Source organism: Strix aluco, chromosome 11, assembly GCF_031877795.1.
Source record: "Strix aluco isolate bStrAlu1 chromosome 11, bStrAlu1.hap1, whole genome shotgun sequence".
NCBI classification, from domain to species: Eukaryota; Metazoa; Chordata; class Aves; order Strigiformes; family Strigidae; genus Strix; species Strix aluco.
In genome coordinates, this window is record NC_133941.1 from 20,670,197 (window position 1) to 20,690,286 (window position 20,090).

At 35.5% G+C, this 20,090-nt stretch overlaps 1 protein-coding gene across 5 annotated transcripts in view; it reads left to right on the top strand.

Moving 5' to 3' along the window:
• ATP2B2 (ATPase plasma membrane Ca2+ transporting 2) overlaps positions 1-20,090 on the top strand; it is a 431,184-nt gene that overhangs the window by 110,170 nt on the left and 300,924 nt on the right. The gene's annotated exons all lie outside the window — the stretch shown is intronic.

Here is a 20,090-nt window from a genome sequence, read left to right on the forward strand (position 1 = left end):
TGACTTTAGTCTTTATCTGTTGTACTGAATTAGTGACAAATTTCCAGCTTTGTACAAGATCCAGTGCAAAATTGGTTTTAAAAATCTGTGAAGAATCTGATAATGGCCTCAAAGTTTCAATGGTTATGTTAAAAATTGCAGACAGTGCAGGACAGGGACATTTTTGTAGTTTAAGTAATGCAGTGTCATCCTAATTCATGACCGGTCCCCAAATGGCAAGAAGATGCAAACAGTAACACAAAAGGCCCAGCTTGGGGTCCAGCGAATCCCATTTTGTCCAGGCTCCATGTCTTCAGGCTTTTTATCTATGCTAAGTAATTCTCTATGGCTGCCAACTCTTTGGCACTTCTCAAAATAACTCAGTTAAAAATACTTCATAAACTCATTTTGTATAGGCAAAATAAGCCCCTGTGTTCCTCCAAAGCAGCACACATTTCTTCTCTTCCCCTTCTCCTCCAAATATTAGCAAATTACCACTTTTATTATGGTTATGACATGAAAATAAACCAACTTTTGGAATTAAGCCTCACATTTATCCAATAGTTTCCAACTAGGTTCTGTTCTTTTTTGAGCCGTTAAGTAGAAAACACCTTTTTTATTTCTGGGTTTACTGATACATATTTTTAAATTAATTATTTTTCCTCTTGTTTTTTACTGAAAGTAGCTTGAATCCTCATATAGTTTCACCCCTTTTATTTTTTTTTTCCCTCCTACCTTGTAAGTTCTCCCTTACCTGCCAAAAGATGTCTATGCTACCTCTACCTCTGAGGCCAGAAGTTAATAAACAGCTTTCCCTGGTTGATGGGATTAGAGATGTCAGAGGAGTGGCCAAGGCTTTAGAGGACACAGTCTTTTAATCTTCTTCCCTAGTTCACTTAAGTTCAGTCAGCCATTGAAAATCTGCGTTATTAAACTGTCAAGGTAATCAATAGCCACGTTCAGTTAAGCTTCTTCTTGGTATTTCTGAGAGTCCAGTCACATTCAGAAATGTACTGCTGCTTCCTGAATAAAAATGTTTAATCCTAGCATATTCATTCTTAATAAGCACACTTACCCGTGGGAGTAGTTTGGCTTGCAGGGTCTTGAGCAGCCAACAGTCAAGGTTTATGTGCATCTTTGCAGATTGTGACCAAGTACAACCTCTCGCTCAGTTGCATATTGCGTTTAATTACTCATCACTCTGGAATACGAGTTAAAGCAAGAACAAAAGCTTAACATCTGTCAGGTCTTTTAATGCCAAACTTTCTGTATTTCCAGTTTTTGGTTTGTTTTATACACTTTTCCCTCATTCTAGCAACTTTTCCATGTAATGCATGAGTTTTTTCCATAGTCTCCTGTACAACGTAGCGATATTTGCAACAGTTCTACTATTTTGCTGGTGCTTGCTGAAGGTTTGGAAAGCCTGTGAGGATCTTAGCACTGACTTCCAATAAAATTTATCTGGGAGCCCCAGAATAATGTAGAATAATTCAGAATAATTCATAACCCTCTATGACTAATTTCACTTTTTTATATTATCAGTTTTAAAATATCACACCAGTATTTTGTGCTCTGAGGTATTATAAAAGTGTCTTTCGTTTTAGAGTCCATCTAGCACTAACCCACTGCAAGCTTTGTAGATGTTCTCTATAGCAAGGGTTCATAATTTTTCTTTACACAATTATTGCATAAGGCCCCAAGCTTGGCATTGCTTAGCTAAAATATTTTTTACAACAAATACAAGAAACCATTGTAATCTCAAGGGTTTAGAGTTATTTTTTACTAATGTAAATTGTTTTTATGAGTTAGGCAAGTCTGACAGTATTATTTTCAGTCTAATTTTTTTAAACACATTTTATCAAGGCTAGCACAAAAACCCAGATGAACTGAACAATAACTTTCCCGATTTTGATGGAAAAATTCATTTTATGCTGTCCAATCTTTCTTTATTGGTTTTGAGAGGGAGAAAGTTATTATTAAAGCAGAGTATTGAAAGTTCTGCACAAAAAATACTTTGAAATAGAATTACATATCTAGTGTCAAACAATCTGCATAATCAGATAAAAGTGTTTGGTGCTTTCTTTTGTTTTTAATTTGTATTCATAGGAAAAAATAAGGATGAAATCGTAATCAGAGGAATCAATTAGAGCTATCAGTACAACTAGTTTTAAAAAGGAGAATAGTTACAGTTCATACTTTCAGAGTTACCGCAGTCCAACTTCTGTATTTGTACTATATTTGCAAAGAATTCTGTCCTCTATGAAGAACTGGTGAAAATATAAATGGATTACTTATCAGTTGTGAATCAAGGGTAAGTCATACATCTAGACTCGTAAATACATAGTTAATCTTTTATTATCTAAAATATGTCTACTATATATGATGCTGAACTTTTTTTTTTGTCAGAATAGTTTTATCAGTTTACATGTGTCTAATATGGTATAAAATACTGAGCTTTCTTTGTGAAGTGCCCAGTATATTTTCAGATACCTATGGTACTGTAAATTGAACCTGGCATTATTATTCACATTCTGATGTATGTCTTATCTGATTAATGTGGTTTGGGGATTGCAATTACTTTGAATCATTTGTCATCTTTTGTCTGCTCTAATGTAATATTTATTAGAATTCTCCTGAAGAATGCAGTTTATATTACTGAATAGAGTGGGAATGAAACACTGGAGAGTGCAGGGAGTGGTTCCTGTATTTACTGAATACGACCCTTGTTGTATGCCTGCCTTGTATCCCAGAAACGCGTTTTGTGGCAAGATGTTTTTAATTGACCTTTTAAAAAATGCTGGGTGTAAATAAGAGTCGTATAACTTCTGCAGAGATGGGGCTTTTGATTGCACGTGTTCATAATTAGATTAATCTAAAAAGTAGATCAAGCCAATGAAGGAGGCACAGAAAACAGACTGAGAGCTTATCAAATTAGCTAAGTAGAGCAATTAATCAGACAGACCTTAACTGTTTGGTTTCTTTTTTTAATCATCATCTTGAACAGTGTGCGGTGTTTTTCAGCTTCTATTAAAGAAGGCATTCAGTGTGAAGCTGCATTTGATGACGCAGTTTCCTTGTCTCCTTGTGACATGTGTGGCTTGCAGAGTGTCAGCAATGGTAATGAGCAGTACTGCAAACATTGTACCACTTTCAGAAATCCACTGACATTCCCAATGCAATGAGCAGTGTCCTGTAAATTAAAAAAAAACCCAAAACAACAACATGTACAGCATTCCCTGTGAAAATATCTGGGATCTGCCCTAAATTTCTGTATCCAGATAATGCAGTCCTGCCTAACGGTGTGTTTGCTCACTTCTCTTAGCACCAGTGCAGTTACACCAGTACTTCTAAATGGTACAAATTCTCATCAGAGGTAGTACTATACACTCAGTAATGAGTATAGTATCGGTATAAGCCAGAAAAAAAAAAAAAATTGGTTTTCTTTATTCAAAAGCTTTTCCACACTGAACTCTAACAATTAAGTGATTTAACTCCCACATAATTTTTTAATTATTTTGGACTGAGAATCACATCTTTTCAGTGTACTGTGCTGTCCAGTATAAACATTGTGCAGGGTAGATGTGGTATTTTATCAAAACAATAACTTGTCAGTGAAAGTGTTCAATAGGCAGCTCTTCAGAAACTTCTGGTTGCAATGTGATAATAATTAACCATTGAGGTGTCCTTAAAATGATGCTTTTATCAAGTTCTTTTTCTTTCTAAGTTCATTCAATTTTGGAAGTGTTATGCATATTGATACAAATTGATAGAACCATAGAGTGGTTTGGGTTGGAAGGGACCTTAAAGCTCATCTAGTCCCACCCCCTGCCATGGGCAGGGACACCTTCCATCAGCCCAGGTTGCCCAAAGCCCCGTCCAACCTGGCCTTGAACCCTTCCAGGGAGGGGGCAGCCACAGCTGCTCTGGGCAACCTGTGCCAGTGTCTCACCACACTCATAGTGAAGAGTTTCTTCCTTACATCTAATCTAAATCTGCTCTCTGTCAGTTTAAAACTGTTATGCCTCGTCCTACCCCTACACCCCTTGATAAAGAGTCCCTCTTTCCCCACCTTACCTGTAGCCCCTTTCAGTACTGGGAGGCCGCTCTAAGGTCTCCCCAGAGCCTTCTCTTCTCCAGCTGAACCCCCCCAACTCTCTCAGCCTGTCCTCACAGGGGAGGTGCTCCAGCCCCCTGAGCATCTTCGTGGCTTCCTCTGGACCTGCTTGAGCAGGTCTATGTGACCTCCTTCTTTCTTAATCCATTTACAAATGATCTTATATTTTTAGATGGACCTTTTTCTGCCTTTTACTGCACTAAAAAAGAAGGTTCCATAAGACTGTACAAAGCATACTTTTTCCTTGTGTCATTTCACAATAAACCACACTGGTAGTTTTCAGGTTTGGCCCTGACAAATTGGACCGAGGTCCCATAACATTGACATTGAATATGGAGAAGTGATCTCTCTCCAGACACGACCTTCACGGTCACCTTTTCTTTCTCTTCAAGAGGTCAAATCGTTTCCCACATTCACAATGAATGTTAAAGCATGTCAGAAAACAAGGAAGGGTGAGAGTTAACACTTCTCACTCCAAAGCTGAAAAAAAGACAATTTACCCAAATTTGGCAATGTGTGTTTTCTACTTTCAAAATTTAGAGAAGTGCTACAAAACACTGATATTTAAAGTGATTTTCATTCTCCTCTTTCTCCTATATAGCAGCTTTCTCCCCATGAGATGAGCTAATTATTTTTTTTTTTTTAAATATGAATCTCCTGCCCTTGTGTACTTACCCAGGTCCATTCACTGAAGTACTCGAATCTGCTTTGAAGTTACCCTAGTGCAATGCCAGAGGACCATTAGTTGCACGAGGTGAAGTATTTTCTTGGCTCTTAACACCCAAAACACAGGGGTGAACAGGTTAATACCGAAACACAGCTGACATTCAAATGGGAGAGAGAATTCTGAATGCTTCCTTCAGCATCAGCACTGATGAGAATGAGACCTTCATTAGGATATTTCTGTACTGAACTGTTTCTTGCATAGAGCTTAAACATAGATTTCATGTAAATTTTGAACTGATGATCATTCCTTGCACCATCAACTCAACGTTAATATTACAGTTAACTTGTACACTATGGGCCTTCCTTTAAAAAATATACAATGAACAGCTGGGCACATTAACTTCGGGCATTTATATTTGAGAATTTTATCATGACTTCTACTATCCTTCTACCCCCTGTAAAACTGGTTTCTCCTTCTTTTAAGTCCTCAGCCATTTTATCTTAAATTTCCAGAAATTAAAATCTTAACCAAGGTTATCAGCTTGGGTCAAGCTTTTGAAATCCCTTTTTAAAATTTGGAGTGATATTTTCATGCCATTAACACTGAAAACTTAAAAAACCAAAATGTCCTGTGTTTGAGAGTTCTTCTGAAAACTGTAGAATCCTTGAACAGCTGAAGATAAAGAGGAGGTATTTTGGTAATTATTTTAGGATTTTTGTAGATTGATCGTCATGTTTGCCTTCAGAATGTAAAGAATAGCTCTAAATGATGATGCCTGAGACGTGTAAGCTGCTTTTATATCTCTGGAAAGGTAGTCTCTCATTTATCTGATGAATTTCTGTCACTTGCCTTGATTTCTGAATTGCTGAACATAAGATACAACTTAAAATTTAACTGATATGGAAAACTGCTAAAAGAAGCCTGTAAATAGCAGTAATTAACACACACACCTCACCCCACCCCGCAATGTTTCTTTTTTGTCCTTGTTTAAATACGGAATTGAAGATGCTTGAATCTGATCAGTTATCTGAATGCTTCTTTTCCTTGGGAAGGCTGGAGGACTGTACTAAACATGACCTGAATTACTTTCGTAGTAACATGAATCCAAGAACTTTTTCATGTTTTTATTTGGTGTCTCTGAACAAGTGTAAGATACCTGGATGTGCCTGATAAATGAATCAGTACAGAGGAAGGAATGATGGATGACTTGTAAAGCTAAACATTGCCTCTGAATAGCTTGTACCTGTACAAAAACCTAAAGCAGAGAACTTGAGGAGGGTATTTTGCTTTGTATAGGCTTGAATGAGTTGATTCTTTTATCACTCTGTCAAACATAAACTGAATGTGTATACTGTATTTCACTGGTAAAATACAGTGCTTGTAGCAAAATCTGTATTTCTTGTGGTGTTGGCGTCAAGGTCTAAAACCACTAATAAGACATGATCTTAGTCCATAAACCATAAATACTACTGCTGATTAATGGGAAGCACTGGTTCTGGATTCACAGTCTTGGGGGTTTTCAGTCTATTGCACTGTTTACTGAAAAATAAGTGAGATTTCTGAGGCATGAGGATACAGCAGCTTCCACGTCTCCGTAAGACTACACACATTGGGAATCCAGACAGCACGGTTTAAGTATCTGGTAGAAGATGTCACTGAGAAATTAATATGCAAGACCAAAAATATCTGTCTAATAATGTGTTTGTGATCATTTTACTACTGGTAACATCAGTGAGTACTTAAAGGCAGTCCAAGACAGTACCAAAAGTGAGTTGTGCTGCATCAGGAGCAGATGAGAGTCAGAACTGACTTTCCAGCAGGCTTTTGGCAGGAGAGATGAGGAGTGCACTACGTTGGATAAAGCTGAGTTGTGCTGGAGCAGGCTTAGCTGTGCTGGCTGGTACAGCTTGCTGGTGGGAGTGTGGCCCTATCAGCTCTTCTCTGCGCGAGCGCCTCGGCTGTGACTCCTCCCTGCTTCTGTGCCTCCAGTGAACGTACCAATGCCATGTAGGTATCATGGGCTCTCTCTTAGCTGTGAACCAATCTCTGTGCACAAGACTTACCTGGAGAATGGGTAGCTCTTTTCCACATGGTTAAGGGCACTGAAGCTATTAGATTTCTCAAAGTCTTTCCCCATAGACATCTGAAGTAGCTCACTGGCTGCTATTCCATAGGGCACTGTAGCCTTCTCTTTGATGCAGAATGAGCCTGGCCATGAATTTGAAACTACTGCTTGCCTTTTTAATTTTTTTCCCAAAGATGTATTAAAATGTTAAAAATATCACCTTGAAAAAAAGACTTGAGAGCCATAGGAATAGGGAGAGAGGTCATATTATGTTATAATAATTGTATTTATGCCATTCTTTTCATTTCATTGTCTATATTCCACTGGTGGCAATGTTTTTCTACCATTCTAAGTGATAAAGCTGGAAAAGAGGCGATACATTAATCGTAGTCAGGAGTTATAATCCTTCTCAGTCTCATTTCCTATAGGGCATATGCCATTATTTGTGATTTTATTTAATATTTATAATACTTTAAGTTTGGGATAGCTATTTATTATCCCATGGTTAAGTATTCCTAAGCTTACTTTCACAATAGCTTATGTGTCACATAAAGGATGTATTTTGTCCAGGATCCTTAATCAAGGTCATTGTTATTTTTGGTTTACTAGTTGGGTCTTTTTCTCCTCCATGAAGTATATTATTTTTCTCAAAGAACCTTGATGTCATGGATGAAATGCTCTATTCAGTAAAAAGAAAATGGGATAAAATCCCTTTTTTTAATGGTCTGAAATTTATGGTATGAATACCTCTATTTTTTTTTTAACTTACTGTTTTCTATCAAGTAAGAATATTTTTACATTTGCTTAAACACTGCATCAATATTTCCAGCAAAATACTTCTTTTCCTCAAATTTCCTTTTTAATAAAATACAGCCTCTTTGAACTCCACAGACCTCACCATCTGTTACTCAATTTTCACTCCATAAAATTTTGCTGACATCTGTTTAATCAAAAATATTTTTATAGTCATGGAGAAATTTAGTTCAAACTTGCTATTATACTGTTTCTATATGCCAAATAGAAAATATGAAAATAATGAACAGAAACTTATGGAAGAGGAGAGGAAAACATTAAAATCAAGTCTGTTATGGCTTAGGACACTACTTGAAATCTGGAAGCGATAGTCCTGTCTTGCAGGCGGTGGAGCTCTGTGTTTCCACAGCTTGCTGCTGTGCAGAGCCTTCCTGGGACAGCACCAGGCAACTCTCCCAAAGCTGGCTGTTGCCCTGAGGCTGGAGTTTTGGAGCAGCTGCTAGGCTTGGGTTTGAAAAACCAGAACTAAGTTTATCAGGTTTTAAAAGCCTGGCTTCATTCCTTGCCCTCCTGTTACCACCTTTGTGCTTTCTTCCTTTATTTACTTTATCTGGGTGAGGTAACTCACTCCCGTGAGCTTCTTCATGCTGTTGAAATTCTCCTCTCCAGCCCAGTCAGGGCACCTGTAAGACATTAATGAAGTAATAAAAGTAGGAGAGACAGGTGCTCTTACTTGATTCATCTCCCTCTGGTTTTCCCATGCCCTCTAGGGTGATATGCTCTCTGCTTTCATTGTTTTTCTGTTGAATGAGTGTCATGTTGAAGTCTGTGGGTGCTATAATAGATGTAGTGGTAATTATTAGTAAGACCTTATTTTTATTCTGTTTTTTAGGGGAAATGAGGCTTATGCAATTCCTGTCTATCTATCAATCTGTTTATTTGGTTATCTGTCAAGCTTGATTAGGAAATTTTCATCAGCATTGTGGTCCGATAGATACTTCCCATCTCCCATATGGCATAAAAAATTAACATAATTTTTAAAGAATAATTTATAACATTTGTTAACAAAATAAAACTATATTTTTTCATTGTGCCTCTTGGCTATCATAAACTTTTATCAGTTAAATTGGTTTGTTAAGGCATGGTATGTTGCGCCACATATTCTTGATTTTGAAGAAGTATCAAAGTGTTGTGGCTTTTCTGTTGTTTATTTTCTCTGTTGCTGTTGGGGTTGGTGTATAGGCAGACTTTCTTATCCAGAATGATTTAGCTGTTTACTGCAGATATATATTGTTTTGCATGCAAACTGAATTGATATTTATAACTGAGTAATAAATTTAGAATATTGCTTTTTAATTGAATCTTCAACAGAATATGCTGATTATCTTGAATTTAGTGATGAAGAGAAATGCTTTAAAATTTTTCATACAAATCCTATTATCTCAACATTTAGTATTTACATATATAATATTAAACTGATGTTGTTATATGATATTTTAAAATAATCTCTTGTTCTCTTTCCTTAAGAAGAAAGACAAGTTTCCTTTTTTTTAATGATGAGGTAGACAAAATAATTAGAAATGAAACAGAAGTATCATTTTGTAATGCTTTAGAGGGCTTCCCTAATTCTTTATCCTCAAAGACACTATTTATCTACCTTTAAGTCTTCTTTATTCGGAGAGATTTATTAAGGTATGCTTGAAAGAAAAATGTCTGGAAGCATTCTTTGATTTGTTTATTCAGTTTATTTGGAAGGAATACTTTTCAGCTGGTCTTTCAAAATCCTTTAGAGCAAAGTAAAGGAAAAGCTGAAATGACAGTGTTTATTTCTTTGGTGTTTTCTAATGGTAGATTACAAGTTGGGAGTTTGTTTTCTGGACATTTTGCAGATAGTTTATGGTCATGATCATGCTGTATAAATTTAAACTCGAATTATAACCAGAAGAGTTTTTGGCTAGATGTTGAAAACTGAACATGCTGTTTATTTTGTGGCAGACAAAATTAGATTGCTATTGTATTCACTTATAATGAGATCAGTAAACTAAAGAAAAAATCCTGTATCTTTTAGCATGAGTAACGTGTACTGCTCTTACAAAAAATATGAACTGAAAAAATTGTAGTTGATTTCTTTTACTTGCATTGATGTGAAGGTTTGGTACAATTGAAAATGCTAACACTGCAATGAAACAATGCTTTTTAAGCTCCATGGGTCAAAACCAATATCTGAGTGTTATATCCCCTGTCAATCCCATCCAAGCAGTGCTAGATATCGTAGAGAAAAGTTCTTGTAATTTTTTTTGCTTGACTCTATCCTTGCTGACATTTAGAACAAAACAAATTAAACTGAAACACAACAGGAAAATCTAGTGGGCATAAGGCATAAACTCAGACTTCTATTTGACAAAGAATCAAAAGAATAACATTTTACACTATCGTAATCTTCTCCCCAGCATAGGCAAATGGGAGGATCCTGAAATGTTTCTCCATTGACAAAATGGCTCAGTGCAGGAGTAGCTTTCCCAAGGTGTAGCTGATCACTCCTCGGCAGATTGCTGCTGCTGCCAGAATCACAGAGGGAGAGCTAGGAGTATGCTGCATTGCAGGTGGAGGTGCACTGATGAGGAATTCTCTTCTACTCCAGTTCTGTTCTCTGATTTCACCCTAATTCTTCCCTTAATCTATTGTACTCTAATTATAGTTCTTGTTCTTTTCTGTTTAAGATTACAAGAGATCTTGGAGATAGATCATAATGAAAAAGTAGCAGGTTTGTGTGGATTTTTTTTTTATTTGGTGATTTGTTTTTTGGGTGTTTTGTTTTTGTTGTTTTTTTTTTTAGTTTGTCAATAGAAGAAGCTGTCCTGTAGAAGCCTTTAGAGAGTCAAGTACTGTGGCAATCCAGAGCTTGGAGAAGTCAAGTAAGAACAACGAGCCCCTGTTAGCTGTACCTCGTTTCTTCAGTGATACACAGTGGCATGAGGAGTTTATTCAGTGTTCCATGTTGAAACGCTTAAAGACTGTTTTAAGACAAGGTTCCTGGTATAGAGGATCTTTGATGTGGCTTGAGATAGTAATTCATGGAACGTTACCAGCTCTTGCCTTAGAGAAGAAAGATTTCCAAAATCAAGGCATTGCCAGCTGAGAAGAATAAGCAGATATGGACAAACCAGAACGTTTCAATAATAAACACTTTGATATATGTTAGAATAATTTGGGGGAGGTGGTAAACAAGCAGAAAGAACACCATAATCCATCAATCTTGACTGTAAAAACTTTTAGTTTAGGGAGAGAAACTTCTATTTCTTTAAGAATACAGGCTACCATAATGGAAGGTTAAGTTATATCATGAATTAAAACCTAATTAGAAATTAGAAATCAACTGGGGGAATTAAATAGCCTATTATTAATGCTGCAAAAATGCTTCTAAGATGCCCCAGGGATCAAGACTTTAATGATGATTTGTTAGTGAATTGCTGAAGTTAAGAAAAAACTTTAATTTTCATTGGGAGTGTCTTCCTGGCATTACAGAATTTTTCCTGAAACAGTACATTTTCAAGGTTTTAGTTTTCAGATATTCAAAACAGACACTTTAATAGTAGTTTTCCTAATTTAACTCATTATTCCAGCTTTTAATCTTGGCCAATTTTTAAATATCTCCTCTGCATTTTGTATTCATGTAACCCATTTGTTTATTAAAGTGTATTTTCACAACATGGCTTCACTAAGGGCAAATCGTGCCTGACAAATTTGGTGGCCTTCTATGACAGGGTTACAGTGTTGATGGACAAGGGAAGAGCAACTGATGTCACCTACCTGGATTTGTGCAAAGCATTTGACACTGTCCCACATGACAGCCTTGGCTCTAAATTGGAGAGACATGGGTTTGATGGATGGACCACTCGGTGGATAAGGAATTAGCATGATGGGACCAGTGCTTTTTAACGTCTTTGTTGGTGACATGGCCAGTGGGATTGAGCGCACCCACAGCAAGTTCATTGACAACCTTAGAAGTAGGTGTCTTCAAATAGAAAAAGGAGCCTTGTGTGGTTGTTTCCCGGTCTGTCTCCTGATTTCCAGAAGGAGCTCCTTGGTAGGAGCTTTTCAAAACGTTTCCAAGCTTTTAGCTTGTAGCCATATGCCACATTTTAAGCTTTTTAAGGCCATTTTCCTAATAAAACTCACTTTTACAATCCAGTTCTTTTTATTACACTTTTTTCCTGATTTCCACCCCTCCTCCAAGACACTGCAATCGTCTCTCTTGGTAAGCAGGTGAGGGAAAAATACCCCACATTAAAACTGTAAGTAGCCTCTTTCCTCTTGTGACCACTCCTACACAGTTCAGCTGTGAACACTGGTGGTTGAGGATTCACAGTTAAGCTTACACCCACCTGCAGTTGATGTTTCTGCCTTTTTTTTTTTTCTCCCTGATTGTCTGTTTGTTTTTTGTTAGAGGTATATGCTCAAGTGTTAGTGGGGTGAACTACATAGGGTGGCTGAACCATATGTTAATGCAATCTCCTTGTGAAAAATACCAAGCATAACTCTCTCTTGTGATAGACTGTAACTTCTGAGTATTAAAGAATTTGGAAAATAAAATGGCTTATGTGCATGAAGAAAATGTTTTAGAAGTAGAATTTAGTAATGACTTTACTTTTCAGTTAGCAAATTTCACCTGCAAATGGCACACTGACTCTATTTTGCATTTGCTTTGTTGGTCTGTTGGTGTTTGAAGAACCACATGAAAAAACATGTAGTAAAAATGTGGGGAGAGGATAAGGAAGATAAGTGAAGAGAAGAAATTAAAGAAATTACCTTTTTTGGCCTTATGTTGCTCTGTTTATAAAATACAGATGTTTGTAGAATGCTCTCCATTTTTGTTTAATTTTCCATCCCAAATTTGGCTGCATCTTTTTGTCAGATTTGACACAAATGAATGAATAGTTTTAAATACAAAAATTATTTTCAGATGAGTTAACTTTTATTGAAGAATATTTCCAATTTTTATGTTTCATAGCTGACTTTAAAACTTTTAACAGAAAGTGGAGTTAAAAGTATATGCAAAAATAATAAATGTCCTTTTTCTTTATAAAGTTAATAGAAGGTAAAGTTAATGGAAGGTATTCAATTTACGCTTAGGTATGGAAGAGAATGGGAACAGTTTTATTTTTTTCTATAAGTAGTAACTTCATGGGATTATAATGTCATATTTCTTGATAATACATAAGTGCTTTTACTCCTACATGTACTTTCACAAAGTGTAAATTTAGTGACTCACATTCAAAGTACAAAGGCACTGGGAGTTTGAAAGATTATTTTGCTTTATGCAGCAGAAACCATTATTTGGTTTAAAGTCCCAAAACTTTTAAATCTTCAAAGTTACAGAAGTATTGCAATAATTATAGTAAATACTGTGAATAAGCTACTTAGTTGATATCTAAATTTAGTTTATGCGGAGAATTAATAGATACTTTTGTTTTACATTTGTAGAATAATTTTAATTGGAAGCAATTAAATAAAATTACATTACTGCAAAGTAAATTGCTGCTTTCCAGATTTTTTTAAATCTACATATGTGAAAGCTTACTGTAATTAAAGTTTGACTTGTTTATATTCTATAGGAAGAGCTAGAAATCAGTTCCAGGAACCCTTCACTGTAGATGGGTTTTACCAGATTGCAGACTTCTCAGACTTCTCTTATTTGCAGCATCTTTTCTCCAAAGCATTTGGTACTGCCACTGTTCAAGCCAGGATGCAGAACTAAATGGACCACTGGTTAGGTTTTATTTCTAAATCTATAATAATGTTTCTGGTGTTGGTATTGTGTTGATGTTTTATGTAATATTTCAGTTCAAGGAAATATCTGACTAAAAAATGCTCCTATAAATGTGTGCACAGGAAAAGTTTCTGATGAAATTTTAAAATCATAACAGTGACTGTATTAATGTCTCACACGAAATTTCTTGCTTTTACACTAACATGATAGCAGTGTTGTTTTGGCGTAAATACTTGACGGAAAACATGGTCTAAGGACAAAGTAGTCCCTCTAAAGCTTCTTTCTGTAAGTGCCTTATGACTCAGCCATAAATACTTAACAAAAAGTCAGTATTTTATTCTGGAACAACATCCATGTGTATGAACAATGAACATATAATAGTATGTGGGATACTTGGAATTCAGTTTTATAGTCTGAAAGCTTTGAAAAAAATGAATTGGTTATCCAAAAGGCAGTGTATAGAAGGAAATAGCTTTCTTCTGCAAGTAGTAATTATAGATAAAAAAGGTCCTTGCCAGTCAAAAAAAGAAGTGAGCTGGCCCACATATATTGGCCACCACTCACGTAAGAAGATGTTGTTTTGTTGCTTCCATTTTGAATTGCGTTTCTACCTCCCTGAATGGGGATTGGCAAATGAGCTTGTATGTAGCAGGCAACTGTATATAAGCAACTGTATTTAATGGATGTTTCTACTTTTTTAAAAGAAAATATTCAAGTTATTTAGTGAACAGGAATAGATTTTCACATGAAGAAGTTTGGCTTTTCTAATGGAATTGTCACTGCTGTTTTGTCTTCTCAGTCCTTAGGCAGCAGACAAAATCAAGTATGAGTTCTTTTGGAAATAGTCTAAGCAGCTGACTGCATGTACCAGCAGTAGTATTAAGATCCAAGTGCTGGTAGCTCTAGTATGGAAAATGCCTATTGCAAGTGTGATTGCAACTATTATTAAATTAGCTTTAAAATGAGATTTTTTTTAAAAATAATGAGTATGGTTTTCTTCTTTTTGTTTAATTTTTTTTTTCTTTGTGATTCTTGACTATCCAAAGCCAAAAAAGAAAAGAAGAAAGAAAAGCAAGAAGAAACAAGTTTGCAGCTTTTTTTATTCTGTAGAGTAAGGAACTTCTAATTTTCTTAAAATGAAGCTGAGATTTTTATCCATTCCCCTTTGTATTCTCATAGCAGGTTACAGTACCTTTGTCGTCTTTGATCCTATCCCTACGATGTTTCTAAGATCAGTAAATTCTCAACTGTCAAGCACTGTTGACTTTATAAGAACTTTGAAAGTGTGGACCTGAGTCCACTTTATTTTTAAGATAGGATAACCCACTTCACCTGGAAGGAGAGTGTATCTAATGATGGTAGATTAACGCATACCTGGGTCTTGACTCAAAGTTTTCTTTTGCTTGTATGCCTTCCTGAGTTTGCCTTAGCTACTTTATGCTGGACGTAACTCATATATCTATTTACACTCATCCCCACCTGCTTTGCAATGTAATTTACTGTTAAGTACAAGATTACGTGAATTTAGAGTATTTGAGTGGAAAAAAATTGTATAAATGATGCTTAGCGGTGCTTTCACTAAAAATGTTATACTTTCTGTGCCTCAAGTGTAATATGCTGATTTTGCATCTTTTATTAAATGCTGTGTGAGATTTCATGCTTTGACTAGACCATCACAACAGTACAAATGCAAAATAGTGATGAAGGAAATGATGGTTCAGAATTAAATTGTTTTTCACTTTATGTCATGTTACAGAATAGCTTTGGTCCTAAGAATATGTAACTGTTAGAGTATGTAACATATGAACATAAATGTAAAACATTCAGTGTAAGCACATTAGTCTAACAAGATATTGCTTAATGTAAAACCTGATGTCCATTTTATAGAAATCATGACTACTTCTACTCAGACTATCTTGACCCTGGAAATTATCTCCTCCATTTATGTGGAATTTTGAACTGTGAAAGCTGCTGATGTCTTCTGGTATAATCATCATCTGGCTATAAATAAAAGAAATTACTGGCTAGCTGAAAACATGACATTTAATTAGTTATTGTTATATTTAGGCTGCGACAGGTTAAACAGCTATTGTGTAATAGTTTGCTTTTGAAGTTGATAAAATAAGTAAAATCCAGGTATGTTAGTTGGCAGTAAATTTATTAAAGTAACTTTAGGTCAGTAGTCAGATATATATTTAAGTGCTATGAACAATGCAGATATTTATCCAGTGAAGTGATGGCTAGGAACCGGCAAAAAATAGCTGCTTACATTGTGTCCTAATTAACATCACTTTTTCCGTGACAAGCCATTACTCAGGAAGATACAAGTATGGATGATATTGCTACAGAAATACCAGTGTGGAAGCTTGCTGTGAATTTCTTTTTAGTATGTCATTGCCAGGTGAAATACTTACCCACTTTCCTGTCAGAAAAGCAGATGTCAAAGTCTAGGAAAAACAGCCAAATCTGATGGATATTTTTATGGTTTGTACTATAATCTCCATAACTGGAGGTAAAAGGACCACTACATTAAAGACAAAAAGGTTTCTTACAAGAACTGTAAACATCACTTCCTAATATCCTCTTTCATTCTCTTTATCCCACTCGGCTTGTGCCGAGCTTTGTAAGAGAAAAGTAGTTGCATATATCTAACTTCTGTATAAAGTACATGAAGAAGGAGTTTTATTACTGTGAATATAAATTGAAACATCTTTCTAATGTGATTGTGAATGTCCTTTGTGTCATGTATTTCATGTACCTGAGTGCATTTTGATACTATAGTGAAATGTACTATATTTCAGACTATTACAAAATTCAATGCTTATTTTAGTCACTTGACAGCAATATTTTTGCAGCTACCAGTAGCTGAAAAGTCTGTTGCACAGGATGTATTTTTTTAAAAATTTTTCTGCTCTTTGTTAGTAGAGCATTTTCCGTGGGAACTTAGAATTCCTTTCACATCTTCAAGGATTAGGACCAAAAAATACAATTTAAAATTGATTATTTTTATTACTTCTTGTCAAATTAAATTCGTGTTATGTATGAAATACCAAGGAAAATTGAAAATGTCAAGATATGTTTTATTCCATATTACTTTTTGTTGCATTTGGTACATGTTACGTAATAGAAAATTAAGCAGACTTTCTGTGTTCAAAGTGTGAAGATTAGCTGCTGAGAAAATGATGGTTAAACATCTATGCAAATGAAAATTTCAGCAGCTTTTATGTACCGTAATTTAATGCTAACCTAATTACCTCTATTTTGATAACATTTAAAATAAGCCCTATAACATAGGGGATAGCAGGCTGGGTAATAAGAGGTTTTTTGTTTTCATTACTTAAATTTTTCTGTCATATTTTTTGATGAAATTTCCTCAAGCTTTATGTGAAGTTATCTTATGTTGGTATATACTGTGCTGGTAACTCAGGTTAACTTCAACTTCCAACTCCCACCTTGAGTTCTTAATGGTATTCAGTTTTTGTTTAATCATAGATGAAACAAAATCTACATATCAAGCAGATCCTTTTTGGATCAAATGAAAATACTTCAGGCTGAAATATAGTAACTTTAGCTGAAAAGTCTATTGCATGGCATTTTTAAAAAAAATTTTTTCTATATTTCTCTGCTCTTTCTTAATAGAGCGTTTTCCATGGAAACTTAGACTTCCTTTGATATCTTCAAGGATTAGGATCCCAAAAATACAATTTAAAATTATTACTTTTATTCTTATTTCTTGATATGAAATAGTTATGTAAACTTAATCATCTTGCTGCTTGAACTGGACCATCGGTAGCTATCACAGTACAGCAACCCAAACAGCTCAAAGTTATCTTGAATTGAGGGTGTTTTTGAAAGAGGGAAAATGGGTACATGATGATTCTTCTGTTTAACAACTGGACATGCAATACCTTCAGGTTTAGGACTTGTTTTTAATGGCCAACAATGAGCGAATTTACTTAAAAATTCCCATTAAGTAAAAAGAGAAGTCATGAGTCTTTGCTGTGAAGTTGCTTAGCTTTCATAGTGAAGGTCAAAACTGTTTAGCCTTCCTTCCAACTGCACAGGGTGTAGAGATGATGACTGTGCTGTTTACTGACACTTGCTGGGCACTACCATTGTACTGACCTGGGCACAGAAGGTTACAGAAACAAGAGAGGTCAGGTAGTTTTTGTGTTAGCTGAATTGTCAGGAGAAACTTCTGCAAAGGGCTCCACTCAGTTCTCCATTAGTAATCTGTTCCGTAAGCAGCAAATTGTGTGCCAAGTGAACTTGACTGTATTTGGAAACATTTCTGGAAAAATTCCAGCCGCTCACAAAATCATTGTAATCAACTTGTGTGATAGTTGCAATTAGAAATCGGAGACTTTTGAAGGCATTACAGGAAATCTGTGGTGAGAGGACAGTCTTCACCATGAAGAGTGCTCATTCTGAGTCTCATCTTTTATAATTTTGTTGACCACCAGTCCAGAAATTTTTTACTGTTCTCATCGCTCTGACACATATAGTAGTTTCTCAGTGAGGATCCTCTGAACTAAAGGGTCCCATAGTCTATTTTGTAATCAAGATTAACCTTGGAAGTTCTCTTTGTATTACTTTCCTTTAGACTTCAGCCAGGAAATGAGTGTTCAAGGAAAATTAATTTCAGAACGATGGAGGACAAATCTCTAAATAACCACATACTTTATACGTCAAGGCATATATAAGTCTATTCAGAAAAATTTAGGGGAGTGAAACTTGTTTAAATTTTCTTTATGATGATACTGCAGATCAGTTCATAAGGATGGTATGAAATTTAAATCTCAACAAAACAGATGGTCACAAAACCACATTATAGACTAGTCTTTGCCTAATTTTATATCTGCAATTATTGGCAATTTAATCTGTTACACTGTTTGTAGATAAATATCTTTTTTTTCATTTTTTCAGTCAGTGCTTGTCTCAACTGATGGTCTAATGCAATGATTCCAACAGAAAATGGTGCTTGATGCCCATGGCAGAGATCTTGCTGTAGTGCAGTTTCTTTTATGTTCACATTACAGGGCAGAAAATAAATTAAATATCCTCCTATGATCACTTGACACTTAAGGACGCAGCTCATCCTTCTATTTTCTTTATTTCATCCCGATTTGTGTAGATTTCTCAAGTCTACAGAGGTTGAAGTTAGCCTCCTGAAAGGGAGAAGATGCACTTAATTATTTGGCAATATTCTGACTTCTATGATATACAAACAGTATTGGTGTACTTCTGTTTTTTGTTCTGCATAACTGCATATATGTGAGTGTGTATATTTGTATTCTGTTTTTCATGTTGAGCGCCTAGTATTTGTCCAGAAATAATATATAGAAGCATTAATACTTTAAACCTTTATCTTTTATTATTTCGGGTTTTTTTTAATATGTGTGTGTGTATATATGTCCTAAGAATTCTTAGCCTAAAGATCTTGATTATCTTCACACTTCTGTTTAAGAATCAGTCTTGCAATTCTATGTCTACCCTGTGAAAGGCAAACCTCCTTAGAAATGTTCTCACCCTGATTCCCATCCTACTCTGTTGATGATGACCTCTTTTCTTTTAGGCAGAAGAGAAATGGAGGCTTTTTACTTGAAGGAATATACATACAATTATTTTTTTGATCCCTGCTTTTTGTCAGCTGGCTCTTGAAATTTGAACTAAAGGGAGATAAATGATTCCATCCTGTTCCATCTCTTGTGATACAACCCCAATGTAATCTCATTTGCACGAGTTAGTCTGGGTATCCATAACATTATCATCAGGTATCAAACATCATTAACGTCAGATTCTTGATGAAGAAGCAGAATTCAGTATTTATATTAAAACATGCCTATGATATTTCTCTTTATTGCAGTCTTTCCAGTCTGACTGTAACTGGGAAGGTGATAACCACATGAAGATTCCAAGAATACGTATATACTCGTGCTAAGGACCTCAAGGCATTTTTTACTAAACAAACAAACAAAAGGTGAATTCTTTCTTTTAGAGGTGCCACACACCTGCTATAGGAACAGTGGGACTGCTCAGTCTAGAGAATCTAAAATCAGTATTGTGCAAATATCATTCCTTCTTACCTGAGGTGCTGACAGTTTGGGCAAGGCTTGCAGTGTTAACCACTGTATGAACAATAGCACAGAGGGAGGAAACCAGCCTCTTCCTACTTACTTAATTTATTCGGTAAATCACTGACAGTAAAACCAAAGAATCGCTCCCAGACTTCTTGGTTTACATTTCAATCTAAATTCAGAGTTGGGTGTAGGTAAGATGGTGTGAATGCTTTTCAGTGTTTTAGTGATGGTGTTTCCAAAATCTTGATACATTTGTATATAATCACATAAAAAAGGGCACACGTGCATGCACAAACATATGCAAATATAGTGTGCTTTGTCATCTAGAAAATGATGACAAATGATGCTAAAAAAATTTTAGCATATTGTCCTTTCCAGCACTAGGTAAGCCTCTTGAATTTGTTTGGTGGGTCTTTTGTTTATTTTTGTTTGTTGGGTTTTTTATTTATGTCCTTGAGTATTGCAAGGATCACAGTGTAAGGATGTTTAGTTCAGCTTGGTTTGTTGAGGGGGTTGTGTTGGGTTTTTTTGTTGTTTTGTTTTTAGTACCATTGCTGATAAATATTCTCATGTGCCAGTAGCACTCATGATTTGTTTTGTGGTGGAAAGAAAAAAAGTTACATGACTTAAGGCGAGTGATATTTTTACTGTATCATCACAAC